Below are 18,501 nucleotides of genomic sequence, written 5' to 3'. Positions count from 1 at the left end.
AGGATGCAGAAAAACTGGATCACTGGTAGGAATATAATATGGCACAGCCACTCTGGAAGAAAGTAGAGCAGTTTCTTATGAAATGAAATACGCAGTTACCATGCTATTATTAAGCAACTGTAATTTGGACCTCTATTCCAGAAAAATAAAAACTTATACAAAAACATGCATATGAATATTTACATGCATATGAATGTATAGCCTTATTCACAATAGCCTGAAACTGAAGCCAACATAAAAATCTTTCAACACATGAATGTTTAAACAGACTTGGGATAGCCATACGACAGAACACTACTTAGCAACAGGAACTATTGATACACACAACTTTTTTGGATCTCAAGGAAATTATGCTGAGTAAGGGGAAAAAAAGGTCAATCTTAAAGGGTTACATGGCGTATGATTCCTTTTAAATAACATTCTGAGGACTTCCCTAGTGACACAGTGGGTAAGAATCTGCCTGCAAACGAAGGGGACACAGGTTTGATCCCTGCTTGGGGAAGATTCCACATGCCTCAAGAGTAACTAAGCCCATGCACCACAACTACTGAGCCTGCACTCTAGAGGCCGAGAGCCACAACAACTGAAGCCCATGTACTTAGAGCCTGTGCTCTGCAGCGAGAGAAGCCACTGCAGTGAGAAGCCCACACACCACAATGACGAGTAGCCCCTGCTCACCACAACTCGAGAAAGCCCATGAGCAGCAACGAAGATGCAGCAAAGCCAAAAATAAATAATTAAAAAGCGGCAAATGCAAAAAACAAGTTTTGAGATGACAATATTATAGACATGGAGAACAGATTATTGGTTGTCAGGGTTACAGGTTTATGAGTGGGGTGGAGGGAGGTAGGGGTGGTTTTAAAAGGGCAACAAGGACTTCCCAGGTGGTCCAGGGGCTACACCGCATTCCCAATGCAGAGGGCACGGGGAACTGGCTGGGGAACTAAGACCCCACATGCTGCATAGTGCAGCCAAAAAAAAGGGTAGGGGCAACAGGAAAAATTCTTGTGGGAATAAAACTGTTCTGTACTTTGACAAATTCACATGTGATGAAATTCCATAACAACTACATGCACACAAACATACACATGAGAATAGATCTAAAATGCTGATCAGGTATGAATAAACTCTGCAGACTATACCAATATCAATCTGCTAGCTTGATATGGTCCTATAATTATGCAAACTGATACCACTAGGAGAAAATGCGTGAAAAACACATGGAACATGTGCAACTTCTTGTAAATTACATTTACTTCCTAGTGAAAAGATAAATGACTAAGAAACAATGTAGACTATAGAATTAGTAAAGAAAGACATTTAGAAAATTATTATAACTATATATGCAAATATATTCTCCAAGCCAGGCTTCAACAGTACGTGAATCATGAACCTCCACATGGTCAAGCTGGATTTAGAAAAGGCAGAGGAACCAGAGATCAAATTGCCAACATCCGTTGGATCATTGAAAAAGCAAGAGAATTCCAGAAAAACATCTACTTCTGCTTTATTGACTACACCAAAGCCTTTGACTGTGTGGATCACAACAAACTGTGGAAAATTCTTCAAGAGATGGGAATACCAGACCACCTGACCTGCCTTCTGAGAAATCTGTATGCAGGTCACAAAGCAACAGTTAGAACTGGACATGGAACAGTAGACTGGTTTGAAATCAGGAAAGGAATATGTCAAGGCTGTGTATTGTCACCCTGCTTATTTAACTTATATGCAGAGTACATCATGAGAAATGCTGGACTGGAAGAAGCACAAGTTGGAATCAAGACTGCTGGGAGAAATACCAATAACTTCAGATATGCAGATGACATCACCCTTATGGCAGAAAGCGAAGAAAAACTAAAAGCCTCTTGATGAAAGTGAAAGAGGAGAATGAAAAAGTTGGCTTAAAACTCAACATTCAGAAAACTAAGATCATAGCATCCAGTCCCATCACTTCACCATAAATAGATGGCAAAAAAGTGGAAACAGTGACAGTTTATTTTTGGGGGCTCCAAAATCACTGCAGATGGTGACTGCAGCCATGAAAGTAAAAGATGCCTGCTCCTTGGAAGAAAAGCTATGACCAACCTAGACAGCATATTAAAAAGTAGAGACATTACTTTACCAACAAAGGTCTGTCTAGTCAAAGCTATGGTTTTTCCAGTAGTAATGTATGGATGTGAGAGTTGGACTATAAAGAAAGCTGAGCGCCGAAGAATTGATGCTTTTGAACTGTGGTGTTCATGAAGACTCTTGAGAGTCCCTTGGACTGCAAGGAGATCAAACCAGTCAACCCTAAAGGAAATCGGTCCTGAATATTCATTGGAAGAACTGATGCTGAAGCTGAAACTCCAATACTTTGGCCACCTGATGCAAAGAACTGACTTACTGGAAAAGACCCTGATGCTGGGAAAATTGAAGGCAGGAGGAGAGGGGGACGACAGAGAATGAGATGGTTGGATGGTATCACCAACGTGATGGACATGAGTTTGAGTAGGCTCCAGGAGTTGGTGATGGATAGGGAAGCCTGGCATGCTGCAGTCCACGGGATCGCAAAGATTTGGACACAACTGAGAGCCATGAAATTAAAAGACGCTTACTCCTTGGAAGAAAAGTTATGACCAACCTAGACAGCATATTCAAAAGCAGAGACATTACTTTGCCAACAAAGGTCCTTCTAGTCAAGGCTATGGGTTTTCCAGTGGTCATGTATGGATGTGAGAGTTGGACTGTGAAGAAGGCTGAGCACTGAAGAACTGATGTTTTTGAACTGTGGTGTTGGAGAACACTCTTGAGAGTCCCTTGGACTGCAAGGAGATCCAACCAGTCCATTCTGAAGGAGATCAGCCCTGGGATTTCTTTGGAAGGAATGATGCTAAAGCTGAAACTCCAGTACTTTGGCCACCTCATGTGAAGAGTTGACTCACTGGAAAAGACTCTGATGCTGGGAAGGATTGGGGGAAGGAGGAGAAGGGGACGAGAGAGGATGAGATGGCTGGATGGCATCACTGACTCGATGGATGTGAGTTTGAGTGAACTCTGGGAGTTGGTGATGGACAGGGAGGCCTGGCGTGCTGCGATTCATGGGGTCGCAAAACATCGGACACAACTGAGTGACTGAACTGAACTGAACTGAACTCAGTGACTGCACTGATATATGCAAAAATCTAAAGAAAAAACTAAGCATGTTAGAAGAAGAAGTAAAAAAAAAATCTCTGATATATTAGAGATAAAACTACACTATGTAAGACTAACAGCAGATTAAAAATTTTAACAGAATACATTAGGAAAAAAACTTTTAAATAAGATCAAATAGGAAAGAGGGAGGGAAAAATTTTTTTTTTAATTAAGAAAACTATGACTAAAAAAGTAAAGAAAAACTATGAGAACAATGTCTCACCAAAAATAGAATACTGAATGAAAGAAATTATAAAAAGGAACCACAAATGAAAATTTTGGAGTCAGAAATTACAATAATGGAAATTAAAAAATCAGTAGAGAGTTCAACAGGAGATCTGAGCAAGAAGAAATAATCAACAAACTTTAAGTTGGGTCAATTAGGCTAGATTTTGAGAAACAGAAAAAAAAATAAAGAAAAAGTAACAAAGTCTCAGCACAAAACATAACAATTCATTTTGGGAGTCCCATGACAGGAGAGAAAGGGAAAGAAATGATATTTAATGAAATAGTATCCAAATTTTTCTCAAATGTGATTTAAAACACTAAATCTGCATATCCAAGAAGTTCATCAGAAACCATGGAGGTCAGAAAGCAATGGGAAGATTTATTCAAAGCCCTAAAAGAAAAAGACTATCAAGCAAGAATTCTATATCCAGCAAAACCACTCTTCAAAATCAGAGAAGAAATTAAGACATTCCTAGATAAAAATGAAAGAACTCATCACCAGCAAATCTAGTCTATAAGAAATACCAAAGAGAGTCATTCAGCCTGAGATAAAAGGATACTAGGCAGTATCTCAAATCCAAACAAAAAACTTAAAAGTATTGGTAAAAGTAACTACATAGGTAAATATAAAACATAGTATAAATGCTTTGTATGTAACTCTTTGTCTATCTAATTTCAAAGAAAACCAAATAAAGCTATAATTATAAAACTGTGTTGATGGGCATGCAATATAAAAGGATATAATTTGCACATAATACCACAAAAGAGAAGGGAGGGAACAGAGCTGAACAGGCACAAAGTTTTGCACACAATTGTAATTGAGTTGGTATTAATTAAGATGTCACTGTTATAAATTAAGATGTCAAGTGTAATCCTCAGAGCAATCCTAAGGAAATAGTTCAATTTCATTAAAAAAAAAAAAAAAAATCTGCAAAACCTCATACATAACATCCTACTTACAGATGGAATGCATTTATCCTAAGCTCAGTAACAAGATAAAGACATCCACTTTTGCACTGGAGGTTCTAGCTAGGACAGTAAGACATTAAGAAGAAAGAAATGGCACCCAGATTGGAAAAGGAGTAAAAACTATCTCGCAGATAACATGGTCTTGTATCTGGACAATCCTAAGGAATCCACTAAAAACTAGTAAACAAGTTTAGCAAGGTTCCAAGATACAAGGTCAATATAAAAAAATTGATTGCATTTTATACACAAGCAATGAACAACACACAAGTGAAGTTAAGGGAAAAAATTATTTACAGTAGTAAGAAAAATAAGATAAGCCAGGATAAGCCCAGCAGCCCCCTCCTTCCCCAAGCCAGGGTCCTTATTGCTCCGTGATGTCCAGGGTGGCCTGAGGCCTGTGCCAGGCAGAACCAGGACCCTTCGTTTCCAGGCTGGGAGACAGCAAAGGATGCTTGGGCTGAATCACATGGTGACAGTTCTTCAGGCATTTCTACCACAATATTGGAATTGGACACATTGGCCAAATAAAGTTGAAATTTAAAAAAAAAAAATGGTGGCTCAGCGGTAAAGGATCCGTCTGCCAATGCAGGAGACACAAGTTTGACCCCTGTTCCAGGAAGATGCCATATGCCATGGAGCAACTAAGGCTGTGCATCACAACTACTGAGGCTGTGCTCTAGAGCCCAGGAACTGAAAACTACTGAAGCCCACTTGCCCTAGAGAGCCCACGCTCCACAAAGGAAGCCACGGCAATGAGAAACCCAAGCATAGCAGCTAGAGAAAAGCCCATGCAGCAACAAAGGCCCAGCAGAGCCAAAAATAAAAAAAATTTAAAAACAATACTTAGATATAAACTTAATCAACTCTGAATATTCACTAGAAGGACTGATGCTAAAGCTGAAGCTCCAAAACTTTGGCCACTTGATGCAAAGAGCCAAGTCATTGGATAAGACCCTAATGCTGGGAAAGATAGAAGGCAAAAGAAGGGGACAGCAGAAGATTAAATGGTCAGATAGCATCACTGACTCACTGGACATGAATCTGGGCAAATTCTGGAGCTAGTGAAGGACAGGGGATCCTGGCATGCTGCAGTCCATGGGGTTGCAAAGAGTCGGACATGACTGAAGCGACTTACCCTGATGATATATATATTTTGGAGAAGGAAATGGCAACCCACTCCGGTGTTCTTGCCTGGAGAATCCTGTGGACAGAGGAGCCTAGTGCGCTGCTGTCCATGGGGTTGCACAGAGTCGGACACAACTGAAGCATTGTGCAAGCATGCATGTATGTTTTACATACCAAGGAATGTATGTTACTGTCAAGATGGTAACACTCCCAAAATTGATCTATAGATTCAAAGCATCCCTATCAAAATCCTAGCTGGCTTTTTTATTCATAAACTGACAAACTGATCCTAAAATTCATATGGAAATGCAAGGAACCTAGAACAAACAACATACTCTTAAAAAAAGAAAAAAATTGGAGGACTCAATTTCCGAAGTTCAACTAACTACACAAAGCTATAGTAATCAAAACAGTATTGTAGTGGAATAGCACTGAAATAATTGATAAGGCATTAATAAAGCGGTTTTACTTTCCCTTGCTGAGTGTACAGGCAACTCTTGGCAAAATTAAACAGAGAGAACCACTCAAAGTAGCATATACATTTGAATTTTTGTAAATGTAAAAACACTTCCATTAACCTATATTATAATTTCAGACATGTTCCATCTTTAATTTTGACAGATCTTCAGTTGGTACTGCTAGAAACTCTGTCAGTTCTGCCAAGTACACAATTAATGTGATCTGTAAATAAGCATTTAGATACACCAAAAAAAGCTCCTACAAGAAAACCTAATAAGGTTCCTTAAACTTGAAAACATCTGTGAATAGTACCCCAAGTGTGATAAAATCAATAAAAAAAGATTAGAATCTGTATTATCTCCTCTTAAGAATTCCCCAATTATAGATTTTTACCTTTTGTAGACATTTACTCAAAAAATATAAACTTTTTACCAACTTAAAAAAAAAAGTTTAAGAGCTTTAAGGTTAAAAATCCTAAACTGAATTTTTCTTTACCAAAAGATATTTTCACTGTTTTAAAGACAAACAGAAAGTATGATGTATTGAGCAATGGGGAAAAGTTATGGAGATGAGGGTGAACTACAGTCCATCAAAACCATTTTATATTCATATTTACGTCAGATAATGAATAACAACATCATCTAATCCAAGCTACTACATGTCTCACTTTAACTATTGCAGTAGCCTTTTTGCATTTTTTAATTAAAAAATAAAATTCAGATGAATTCAATCTTGATATACTGAGTCTCAATTTCTTCACCCATTATATGGGTACAATAACACTTCTAGGTTGTGTGAGGATTAAATGAGATCATGGGTAAGCACTTACTTTGTTGCCTGGCACATAAAAAGTGTTTCATAAATGTTAACTATTATTACCTGAATAAATGTTCAGCCTCCATGAGTTCAGTGCTGGAATGGTGTCACATATAAGTAACAAGTCTAACCTCAAAAAAAAAAAAAAAGATAAGTTAAAACAATATTTCAATCTGAGACTCTCAAAGAAAATAAAGAGATTTAAAAATCCATAGCAGCTTCTTAATATTTTCTTTCTCAATTCTTTTTGCTCACAATATTTCTTATAACCCTCACTTTGCCCTGAACCTCGGTATCTACCCCGATTTTAATTCACAATAAAACACTAGTCATTTGGTTCCTCCCCTGCTGCTGATCCCTTCTACTTATAAGCAGTTCTCAGTCCTCTTTCTAATAAAGTCCACTTTCATCCAGTCTTATTCCTTGAACTTCTTCAGCTGTTTTTTTACCCATTATCCTTCTACAGAAGACAAATCTAGAAACTGACCTAGCAGAACAGCATCTGTCTTGGTACATGCGAAGCAAAAGTAGAGTGGCCAGAGAAAAAATTTTCTTCTCTGAGTAGAAATAATATCACAAACACAGAATTTAGCATCTCCTCACTCCAACTGCAATATTTATTATTATTGTTATTATAGGACTCTGAGGGCTGGTTGCTGCTGAATCCACTTTAGGAACCCAGGGTGCTGAGTGCCACCATCAGAACCCTTAATATGCTCAAGCCAGCCTGTCTCCAAAACCTAAGCCCTAAAAAACAAAAACAAACAAACAAAAAAACCTAAGCACTACTAAGTTCTATACAGTGAGGAGTATCTCCAATTCATCATTTTGTTTTATAACTCTATTTTATGAATATCACATCGCTAAGTCCACTTTCCCCGTATCTTACACAGATTTCCATGAAAAAGCTCTTCCAGTTTCCGTACAGTCCCTTCCCCTCAGACTTTTGGCATTCGATGTGTGGTGGTTTGGTTAGGATTGGGAGGCGTGACCGGAGGATACTGCCCTTCCCCTTTCCATCGCCAATCTTGGTCCTGAAACACTATCTGCACAGTGAATTTTTTCCCCACGAAATGTCTTGTTCTTCCTCATGCAAAGAAATTACTGGTTGCCTTTCCCTAAAGGCCCTCAAGACACGCCCAGATGTGTCTTATTCTTCAGTGAGCAAAGGAGATTCAAATTGAAGCCTTGCCACACCAAAAAGTCACTTTCCAACTCTGACTCAGAGAATCAAGAGCAACATAATTCAAAGCCCACACTAGTACTTATTGCTATGATGGTTTTCTTGCCCAAACTGTAATCTATCAAAATTAAAAATGAAATACTTTCTGAAAGAAGTTGAATTCCTTATAATTGCAATTTTTTAATAAAATGCAATAGAATCTGCCTGGAATACAGGAGACCAGGGTTTGATCCCTGGGTCTAGAAGATCCCTTGGAGAAGGGAATGATTACCCACTCCAGTATTCTTACCTGGAGAATTCTATGGACAGAGGAGCCTGGTGGGCTACAGTCCATGGGCTCACCAAGAGCAGGACACAACTGAGCGACTAACACTACACTAAGAGCCTCTCAACTGATCTTTCTACTTCTGCACTGGGCACTCTGTTATCTGTTCTTCCCAGAGAATCAAGAGTGATCTTTTTTTTTTTTTAATTGAAGTATAGTTGATCTACAATGTGTTATGAGTGATCTTTTTAACATGTGTATCAGATCACTTAGCTTCCTTGTTCAACCAGTTTCCTTCCATTAATGGCTTTCCATCATCCAAAGCAAGGTCTACAGAGGCTTGTAAAACCTGGCCCTGCCTATTCTTGAACATACCAAACCACATACTCCCCATAAGTCCTTTGTATTTGTTGTTCCTCCTGCCCAGAACAGTAACCTTCCGTCAGGAAATGCTGGTTCTAACCCCACTTCAAATAATAGTTCATATGTCACTATGAAGAGATCTGACCACACAATTTAAAGTATCCTCTTACTCTCAATCACATCACCATATCAATTTTCTTCATAGCACTATACTCTCTAATTATCTTATTTCTTTATTTTCTTCTTTGTCAAAGTTCTCAAGAAAATGTAAACTCTCTGAGGGCAGAAATCTCATGTGTCTTTTTCACATCTGTACCGCCAATGCCAAATAGTGTCTGACACACAATAAACACTGTAACAGTTTTCTAATAGTTTGATTCACTTACAAAGCCAAGTACTATCTCTGAGGTGTTCAGTTTTTTAAAACTTATTTCTACAGCCAAAAAACCAGCCAGGCTTCAAAACCCTATGTTCTCTTCATTCTAACAATCTGTCCTGTATTCTCAAAAAGCTCTCTTCCTTTCTGGAAGAGAGAACGTACCTCTGAAAGTAAAATTTGCACTCAAAAAATAGATGCAATCTTATCTGGCAACACAGTCCTCTAGGTCTGTGGGGTTCAGATCCAAAGTTCTCAGGCAGTAGCAAGTACCAAAAATCTGGCCACTAGTATTGCACTGAGGAAAAGCAGAACAACCAGGTTAATCTGAACCAAGTTGCAAATCCTTTAAGAGTATCATAATTGATAAGAGTTCTGTGAAGCACTCCTCACAGGAGTAGGGAGATTTAGTTTAGTCATCAGACTAGTGGCACATTCTAGAAAGCCTAAATAATGACCCTGTCACCAGAATAACAGATACTTTGTCCCAGCCTTCCAATCAGCTGCATTTAGCAACCAACATCCATCTTTTACAATAAAATGCCACCTCTGAGTTCCTATTCCTATCAAATTATCACTAGTTTGGGCAACAGATAAATCAGAAACTACAGTTAACAAATCTACTTGTCTGGGACCCAAGACAATTAATTAAACTTACTCAGAGAAACAGTCACCTGTTGCCTCTAGTCACCTAGAGACAAGTTTAAAAGATGCGAACAACTGTAACACTTGGGCACATGAAAATGGCTATAATCTGAAGAACAGCCACACGTCACTTCCAATGGTGCATCTATACTGAAAGTGACCTTCCCCCTCCAAAATAAATAATGTTTAAAGTCAGCTGAATCTTGAACAAATACTCAGACTTTTCTTTAAAATAAGGGCTATGACAGCTACCTTAACGAGAGGCCCAATAAACTCAGGGCAAGGGGCTCATTGTGCTGACATTGTCACCTCATTTAGGACTTGAGCTGATTTATCCTGATGGGCTGACAGGTCACTGACATCTGCACCTTACCCAAAATTCTTACTGATTTCACATGTGAAAAACACTGTCCACTCAAGACAACTGCAATCCAGATACCTTCTCCTGATAGGGAACCTTTCCTTTCCTGACTTCAATGAGCACCATGGAAAAAAGTTGCCATTTCAGACCCACTTCAGGAACTCTGGATGACTAACAAGTAACTTCTGAATGACTGAATGGCTGGGAACAGAGATCATAAAAGGACTAGAATGTTAAACCTTAGCAATTACAAATAAAAGGATTTTTTTTTAAGATCAAAATCACCTGAAGAAAAAACTAATCTCTCCTGTATTAAGAGATATTTGGTACTACTAAGGTAATTTGAAAAGAAGTTACAAAGTCAAGACCTAAAAATATCTGGTCCTTCCCCACACCAAGAAATCACAGAAGAAATCCTTTAACCAAGTAAGCTTTGTTCTAACATGAACTTCAAGAAAAAGACAAGGCAAGGCAAGGTAATTTTTAAAAATCCACCAACTATCCACTTAACTTGAAGGAAGGAAGGGAGGTGAGAAAAGGAGGGAGAAAGAGCAAGAAGACAAAAGAAGAGGAACAAGGAAAAGGAATGCCCAGTGTTATAGGTTAAACATGGCCATAGATTATTTGCAGCAATTCCCATCAGGAAGTGGAGCTCAGGGACTTCTCTGGTAGTCCAGTGGCTAAGACTCTGCACTCCCAATGCAGGGAATCTGGGTTCAGTCCTGGTCAGGGAACTAGATTCCACATGCCACAACTAAAGATCTGGTATGCTGCAACAGAGTGAAGATCCTGTGTGCAATAACTATGACCCTGCACCTAAATATATATATATACACACACAAGTAACAAATGCTGAATAGGGTGTAGAGAAAAGGGAACCCTCCTACACTGTTGGTAGGAATGAAAATTGGTACAGTCACCACAGAAAAGAGTATGGACGTCCCTCAGAAAACTAAAAGTAGAATTACCAAATGATCCAGCAATCCTACTCCTGGCTATACACCTGGAAAAAACTGTAATCCAAAGAGACACATACACCCTTTTGTTCAGAGTAGCACTATTTACAAAAGCTAAGACACAGATACAACCTAAATGTCCATCGACACATGAATGGATAAATAAGATGTGGTATATATACATACACACACACACACACACAATGAAATACTATTCAGCCATAAAAAAGAATGAAATAATACCATTTGAGGCAACATGGACCTAGAAATTATCACACTACGTGAAGTAAGCTGGAAAGACAAATACCATATGATATCACTTGTATGAGGAATCTAAAATATGGCACAATGGGGACTTCCCTCATAGTCCTTGATTAAGATTCTGCACCTCCAAAAAAAAAGATTCTGCACCTCCAATGCAGGAGGTATGGGTTTGACCCCTAATCAGGGAAGATCCCACATGCAGCACAGCGTAGCCAAAAATTAAAATAACAACAACAAAAAGACACAATGAATTTATCTACAAAACAGAAATAGACTCACAGAGAACAGACTTATGGTTGTCAATGTCAGGGGGTGGGGGAGGGATAGATTGGGAGTTTGGGATTAGTAGATACAAACTATTATATACAGGATGATGGAAATTATATTCAGCATCTAGTAATAAATCATAATGGAAAAGAATATGAATAAGTGTATATATATATATATATATATATATTTGTGTGTTTCTGTATAATGAATCACTTTGCTGTACAGCAGAAATTAATGCAACATTGTAAATCAACTATACCTCAATAAAATAAATTTTTTTAAAAAATTAGTGTTTTCATTAAAAAGTATATTATAAAAAAAATGGGCAGAAGAAGTGAATAGGTGATTTTCCAAAGAAGAAATAGAAATGGTCAACAGGCACAGGAGAAGATGCTCAACATCACTGGAAATGGAAATCAAAACCACAATGAGATACCACCTCACAGGATGGCTGTAAGAAAAAAGAACATTAATGACAAATGTCGGCAAGGATGAGGAGGAAAGGGAATCCTTGTACATCGTTGGCAGGAACGTAAACTGGAGCAGCCACTGTGGAAAACAGTATGGAGGCTCCTCAAAAAGCTAAAAACAGAACTACCATGCTACTGCTGCTGCTAAGTCGCTTCAGTCGTGTCCGACTCTGTGCATCCCCATAGATGGCAGTCCACCAGGCTCCCCCGTCCCTGGGATTCTCCAGGCAAGAACAATGGAGTCGGTTACCATTTTGCTCTCCAAAGCATGAAAGTGAAAAGTGAAAGTGATGTCGCTCTGTCGTTCCCGACTCTTAGCGACCCCATGGACTGCGGCCCACCAGGGTCCTCCATCCATGGGATTTTCCAGGCAAGAGTACTGGAGTGGGGTGCCATTACCATATGACCCAGCAATTCTACTGTGTGTGTATATACACACATACATGTAGGCACGTGTGCACACACACACACAGGAATATTACTCAGCCATAAAAAAGAACAAAATTTTGCCATTTGCAGCAACATGGGTGGACTTGAAGGGCATTATGCTAAATGAAATAAGACAAAGAGAGAAAGGCAAATACTATGTGATGTTACTTATATGTCAAATCTAAAAAATACAACAAACTAATGAACATAAAAAAGCAGACTTACAGATACAGAGAACAAATCAGTGGTTACTAGGGGGAGGGGTGGGGGGTGGGCACGAGCAGGCAACACAGGGGTGGGAGAGTGGGAGACAGAAACTCAGTTCAGTCCCTCAATCGTGTCTGACTCTGCGAACCCGTGAACCGCAGCACGCCAGGCCTCCCTGTCCATCACCAACTCCCAGAGTTCACTCAGACTCACGTCCATGGAGTCAGTGATGCCATCCAGCCATCTCATCCTGTCGTCCCCTTCTCCTCCTGTCCTCACTCTTTCCCAGCATCAGAGTCTTTTCAAATGAGTCAGCTCTTCGCATCATGTGGCCAAAGTATTGAGTTTCAGCTTCAACATCAGTCCTTCCAATGAACACCCAGGACTGATCTCCTTTAGAATGGACTGGTTGGATCTCCTTGCAGTCCAAGGGACTCCCAAGAGTCTTCTCCAACACTACAGTTCAAAAGCATCCATTCTTCAGCGCTCAACTTTCTTTACAGTCCAACTCTCACATGCATACATGACCACTGGAAAAACCATAGCTTTGACTAGATGGACCTTTGTTGGCAATGTCTCTGCTTTTTAATACGCTGTCTAGGTTGGTCATAACTTTCCTTCCAAGGAGTAAGCATCTTTTAATTTCATGGCTGCAGTCACCATCTGCAGTGATTTTGGAGCCCAGAAAAATAAAGTCAGCCACTGTTTCCACTGTTTCTCCATCTATGTGCCATGAAGTGATGGGACCAGATGCCATGATCTTAGTTTTCTGAACGTTGAGCTTTAAGCCAACTTTTTCACTCTCCTCTTTCACTTTCATCAAGAGGCTCTTTAGTTCTTCTTCACTTTCTGGCATAAGGGTGGTGTCATCTGCATATCTGAGGTTATTGATATTTCTCCCAGCAATCTTGATTCCAGCTTGTGCTTCATCCAGCCCAGCGTTTCTCATGACAGCCTTGACGTATTCCTTATTAGGAACCAGTCTGTTGTTCCATGTCCAGTTCTAACTGTTGCTTCCTGACCTGCATACAGGTTTCTCAAGAGGCAGGTCAGGTGGTTGGTATTCCTAACTCTTTCAGAATTTTCCACGGTTTATTGTGATCCACACAGTCAAAGGCTTTGGCATAGTCAATAAAGCCAGAAATGATCCAGCGGATGTTTGTGATTTGATCTCTGGTTCCTTTGCCTTTTCTAAAACCAGCTTGAACAGCTGGAAGTTCACCGTTCACGTATTGCTGAAGTCTGGCTTGGAGAATTTTAAGCATTACTTTATTAGCATGTGAGATGAGTGCAATTGTGTGGTAGTTTGAGCATTTTTTGGCATTGTCTTTGGCAATGGAATGAAAACTGACCTCTTCCAGTCCTGTGGCCACTGCTGAGTTTTCCAAATTTGCTGGCATACTGAGTGCAGCACTTTAACAGCAGCATCTTTTAGGATTTGAAATAGCTCAACTGGAATTCCATCACCTCCACTAGCTTTGTTCGTAGTGATGCTAGGCCCACTTGACTTCACATTCCAGGATGTCTAGCTCTAGATGAGTGATCACATCATCATGATTATCAGGGTCATGAAGATCTTTTTTGTACAGTTCTTCTGTGTATTCTTGCCACCTCTTCTTAATATCTTCTGCTTCTGTTAGGTCCATACCATTTCTGTCCTTTATTGTGCCCATCTTTGCATGAAATGTTCCCTTGGTATCTCTAATTTTCTTGACGCGATCTCTAGTCTTTCCCACTCTATTGTTTTCCTCTATTTCTTTGCATTGATCGCTGAGGAAGGCTTTCTTATCTCTTCTTGCTCTTCTTTGGAACTCTGCATTTAGATGTTTATATCTTTCCTTTTCTCCTTTGCTTTTCGCTTCCCTTCTTTTCACAGCTATTTGTAAGGCCTTCTTAGACAGCCATTTTGCTTTTTTGCATTTCTTTGGTTATAAAATAGGCTATAAGGATGTATTGTACAATGCAGGGAATATAGCCAATATTTTAGTAACTGCAAGTGAAGTGCAATCTTTAATTAAAAATTATATATAAAAAATTAAAGTGTGTCATACAGTAATATGTAAGGAATTTACTATTTTTAATGAATTAATAAATATTTAAATGTTTCCTGAGTTTTAATTTCTAAATAGTAAATATTGGCAAATATAACCCACATAAATAAAAGTTCTTTGGAGTCTGTAATAATTTTTTAAAGAGTTAAAAAGTCAGACTAAGATTTGAGAACTGCTAATCTAGAATTTCCCCTGCCCCACTTGTCCTTCAAGGCTCTGCTCTTGCAGAAAGCCTTCCCTGATAGCTTAATCAGCTATAGTTGCTTATGAGAGCAAAGACTACGTTGGTTCAGAGGCACTCAGTTAACTGTGTTGAATGAACTAGGCTAAGCTGAATGCACACCAAATATACATGTGTGGAAACATTTCAAAGTGGTTATTTTATATGTATCCACCATGACTAAATCCTATCTCTCAAATCTCGAATCAACTACTGGTAGAAATGTAAACTTCATATATATTTAGAAGTCAATTTTACAATGTTTATAAAAACTGCAAAGTATATACCTTTAGAAAATTATCTTAATAATTATTACAAATATGCAAAATAACATATGTACAAAGTTATTCATGCAGCACTGTTTATAACTGAGAAAAAAGTCAAAATGCTTTTTTTTTTGAAGAGTTACAAGTCACTATGAAAAGAGTAGGGAAAATGCTTGCAAAAATGTATGTAACTTACTTAAATAAGAAACACACATAACTACTCCTGATTTGCCCCTGTGCTCAACTCTTCCCCTAAAAGTATCTTAAATTGTAGAGATTTGCCTTAAAAACCTTACTGATAACATAGCACAATAATAACCATAAATACTGTAAATGATAGAAACTTCATACACAGCCCATAATACTGTACAGATGCAAACAAGAATAAGGAAATTTTTGATGTTATGTTCTAAGTCTGAATCACAACAACACATACAACTTGATGTATGTGTAAGAAAAGTACAAGACAATCATTTTTTAAAAAAGGAAGAAAAGAACATAGACACATTTTCATGTATGTGTATATTTCATGCTTGTAAGTGCACAGGATACACAAAAACTGGTAACCCTAGTTGCCCCTGGAAAGAGGAAATGACTGGTTTATATGGTAGGAAAAAGAAGAAAATTTCACTCTACTTTTTTCTGTCAGTAGAACCTTATACCATATAAATGTGACACCAATTCAAAGAGCAAATCTAAAAATATGTAATTTTTCACATTAGGAATAACTTCTTATCTTTCTTTTTCCAGCCTCAGAAAATGTTAATCCCTAATGTCTTTTTAAAATTTTTTATTTTTTTCAAGTATAGTTGATTTACAATGTCATGTTCATTTCTACTGTATAGCAAAGTGGTTCAGTTATACACATACTATATATTTTTTCATAGTCTTTTCCCTTATGGTTTATCACAGGATATTGAATATAGTTCCCTGTGCTCTACAGTAAGACCTTGTTGTTTATCCATCACACACACACACACACACACACACACACACACACACACGCACACACACACATTAGGCTGGTGCAAAAGTAATTGCAGCTTTGCACTGTTGAAATTTGTCATGATACTGGAATACATTCTTAAATAAATATGGTTATGTTATACATCATTTTAATGTGTATTTCTTGTTCTATGTTTTTTTTTTGCTGATGACATTACTTGTTGTTTGTTTTATATACACTTTAGATTATGGAAATGATGTTAGACAAAAAGAAAATTCAAGTGATTTTCTTATTCAAGTTCAAAAATGGGTTGTAAAAAGCAGAGGAGACAACCACAACATCAAAAACGCATTTGGCTCAGGAACTGCTAATGAACATATAGTGCAGTGGTGACTCAAGAAGTTTTACAAAGGAGACAAGAGCCTTGAAGATGAGGAGCATAGTGGTCGGTCATCGGAAGGTAATGACAACTGAGCACCATCATCAAAGCTGATCCTCTTAAAATTATATGAGAAGTTGCTAAAGAAGTCACCATCAACCATATGGAATTTGAAGCAAACTGGAAAGGTAAAAAGCTTAATAAGTGGGTACCTCATGAACTGATCAAAAATCAAAAAAATTGTCCTTTTGAATTGTCACCTTCTCTTATTCTAGGCAACAATGAACCATTTCTTGATTGGATCATGACGTGCAATGAAAAGTGGATTTTATATGACAATCATCAACAACCAGCTCAGTGAATGGACCAAGAAGCTCCAAAGCATTCCCAAAGCCAAACCTGAACCAAAAAAAAAGATCATGGTCACTGTTTGGTGGTCTGCTGCCAATCTAATTCACTACAGCTTTCTGAATCCCAGCGAAATTGTTACATCTGATAAGTATGCTCAGCAAATCAGTAAGATGCACTGAAAACTACAATGCCTGCAGCTGCTATCAGTCAACAGAAAGGACCCAGTTCTTCTCCAGGACAACCAACGCTTCAGAAGTTGAATAAATTGGCTACGAAGTTTTGCCTCATCTGCCACGTTCACCTGACCAACCACCACTTCTTCAAGCATCTTAACAGCTTTCTGCAGGGGAAATGCTTCCACAACCAGCAGGAGGCAGAAAATGCTTTCCAAGAGTTCGACGAATCCTGAAGCACAGATATTCACACTACAGGAATAAACAAACATTTTCACTGGCAAAAATGTGTTGATTGAAAAATAAAATAAAAAAGTATGTTGATTTTAATGGTTCCTATCTTGATTAGTAAAGATGTACTTGTGTGTGTGCTAAGTTGCTTCAGTTGTGTCTGACTCTTTGAGCCTAGTTATATGTATTTAAAATTCATGGTCCAGCACGGCAATTACATTTGCACCAACCTAAAAATGAATGAAAGTGAAAGAGGAGAGTGAAAAAGTTGGCTTAAAGCTCAACATTCAGAAAACTAAGATCATGGGCATCTGGTCCCATCACTTCATGGCAAATAGATGGGGAAACAGTGGAAACAGTGTCAGACTTTATTTTTTTGGGTTCCAAAATCACTGCAGATGGCGATTGCAGCCATGAAATTAAAAGACGCTTACTCCTTGGAAGGAAAGTTATGACCAACCTAGATAGCATATTCTGGAGAAGGAAATGGCAACCCACTCCAGTGTTCTTGCTTGGAGAATCCCAGGGACAGGGAAGCCTGGTGGGCTACCGTCTATGGGGTTGCACAGAGTCGGACACGACTGAAGCGACTTAGCAGCAGCAGCAGCAGATAGCATATTGAAAAGCAGAGACATTACTTTGCCAACAAAGGTCCGTCTAGTCAAGGCTATGGTTTTTCCTGTGGTCATGTATGGATGTGAGAGTTGGACTGTGAAAAAGCTGAGCGCCGAAGAATTGATGCTTTTGAACTGTGATGTTGGAGAAGACTCTTGCGAGTAGCTTGGACTGCAAGAAGATCCAACCAGTCCATTCCAAAGGAGATCAGTCCTGGGTGTTCACTGGAAGGAATGATGCTAAAGCTGAAACTCCAGTACTTTGGCCACCTCATGCGAAGAGTTGACTCATTGGAAAAGACTCTGATGCTGGGAGGGATTGGGGGAAGGAGGAGAAGGGGACGACAGAGGATGAGATGGCTGGATGGCATCACTGACTCGATGGACGTGAGTTTGAGTGAACTCTGGGAGTTGGTGATGGACAGGGAGGCCTGGCGTGCTGCAATTCATGGGGTCGCAAAGCATCGGACACAATTGAGTGACTGAACTGAACTGAATAGTTTGCATCTGCTAATTTCAAACTCCCAATCTATCCTTCTCCCTGGCTCTTAGCAACCAGTCTGTTCTCTATGTCAACAAGTCTGTTTCTGTTTTGTAAACAGGTTCGTTTGTGCCATATTTTAGATTCTGCATATAAGTGATATAATAAGGTATTTCTCTTTCTGACTTTCTTCAATTAGTATGATAATCTCTAGTTGCATCCATGTTGC

The 18,501-nt window shown here is 38.8% G+C and overlaps 1 protein-coding gene across 33 annotated transcripts in view; it reads right to left on the bottom strand.

Moving 5' to 3' along the window:
* R3HDM2 (R3H domain containing 2) overlaps positions 1-18,501 on the bottom strand; it is a 160,066-nt gene that overhangs the window by 103,327 nt on the left and 38,238 nt on the right. For 25 of the 33 annotated variants that reach the window (XM_059886670.1, XM_059886674.1, XM_059886676.1 and 22 more), the window contains one exon: positions 6,835-6,897. The exons of 2 other annotated variants lie outside the window; for them this stretch is intronic. The gene's annotated coding sequence lies outside the window, so the exon portion shown is untranslated. Of the gene's footprint in view, positions 1-6,834; positions 6,903-18,501 lie in introns of those variants that run through there. 6 more of the 33 variants (XM_059886677.1, XM_059886678.1, XM_059886672.1 and 3 more) reach the window with 2 other exon arrangements.

Source organism: Bos taurus, chromosome 5 (genome assembly GCF_002263795.3).
Source record: "Bos taurus isolate L1 Dominette 01449 registration number 42190680 breed Hereford chromosome 5, ARS-UCD2.0, whole genome shotgun sequence".
Classification (NCBI taxonomy): domain Eukaryota; kingdom Metazoa; phylum Chordata; class Mammalia; order Artiodactyla; family Bovidae; genus Bos; species Bos taurus.
Note: the sequence above shows the minus strand (reverse complement) of the source record. Positions and strands in the feature narration are given on the sequence as shown.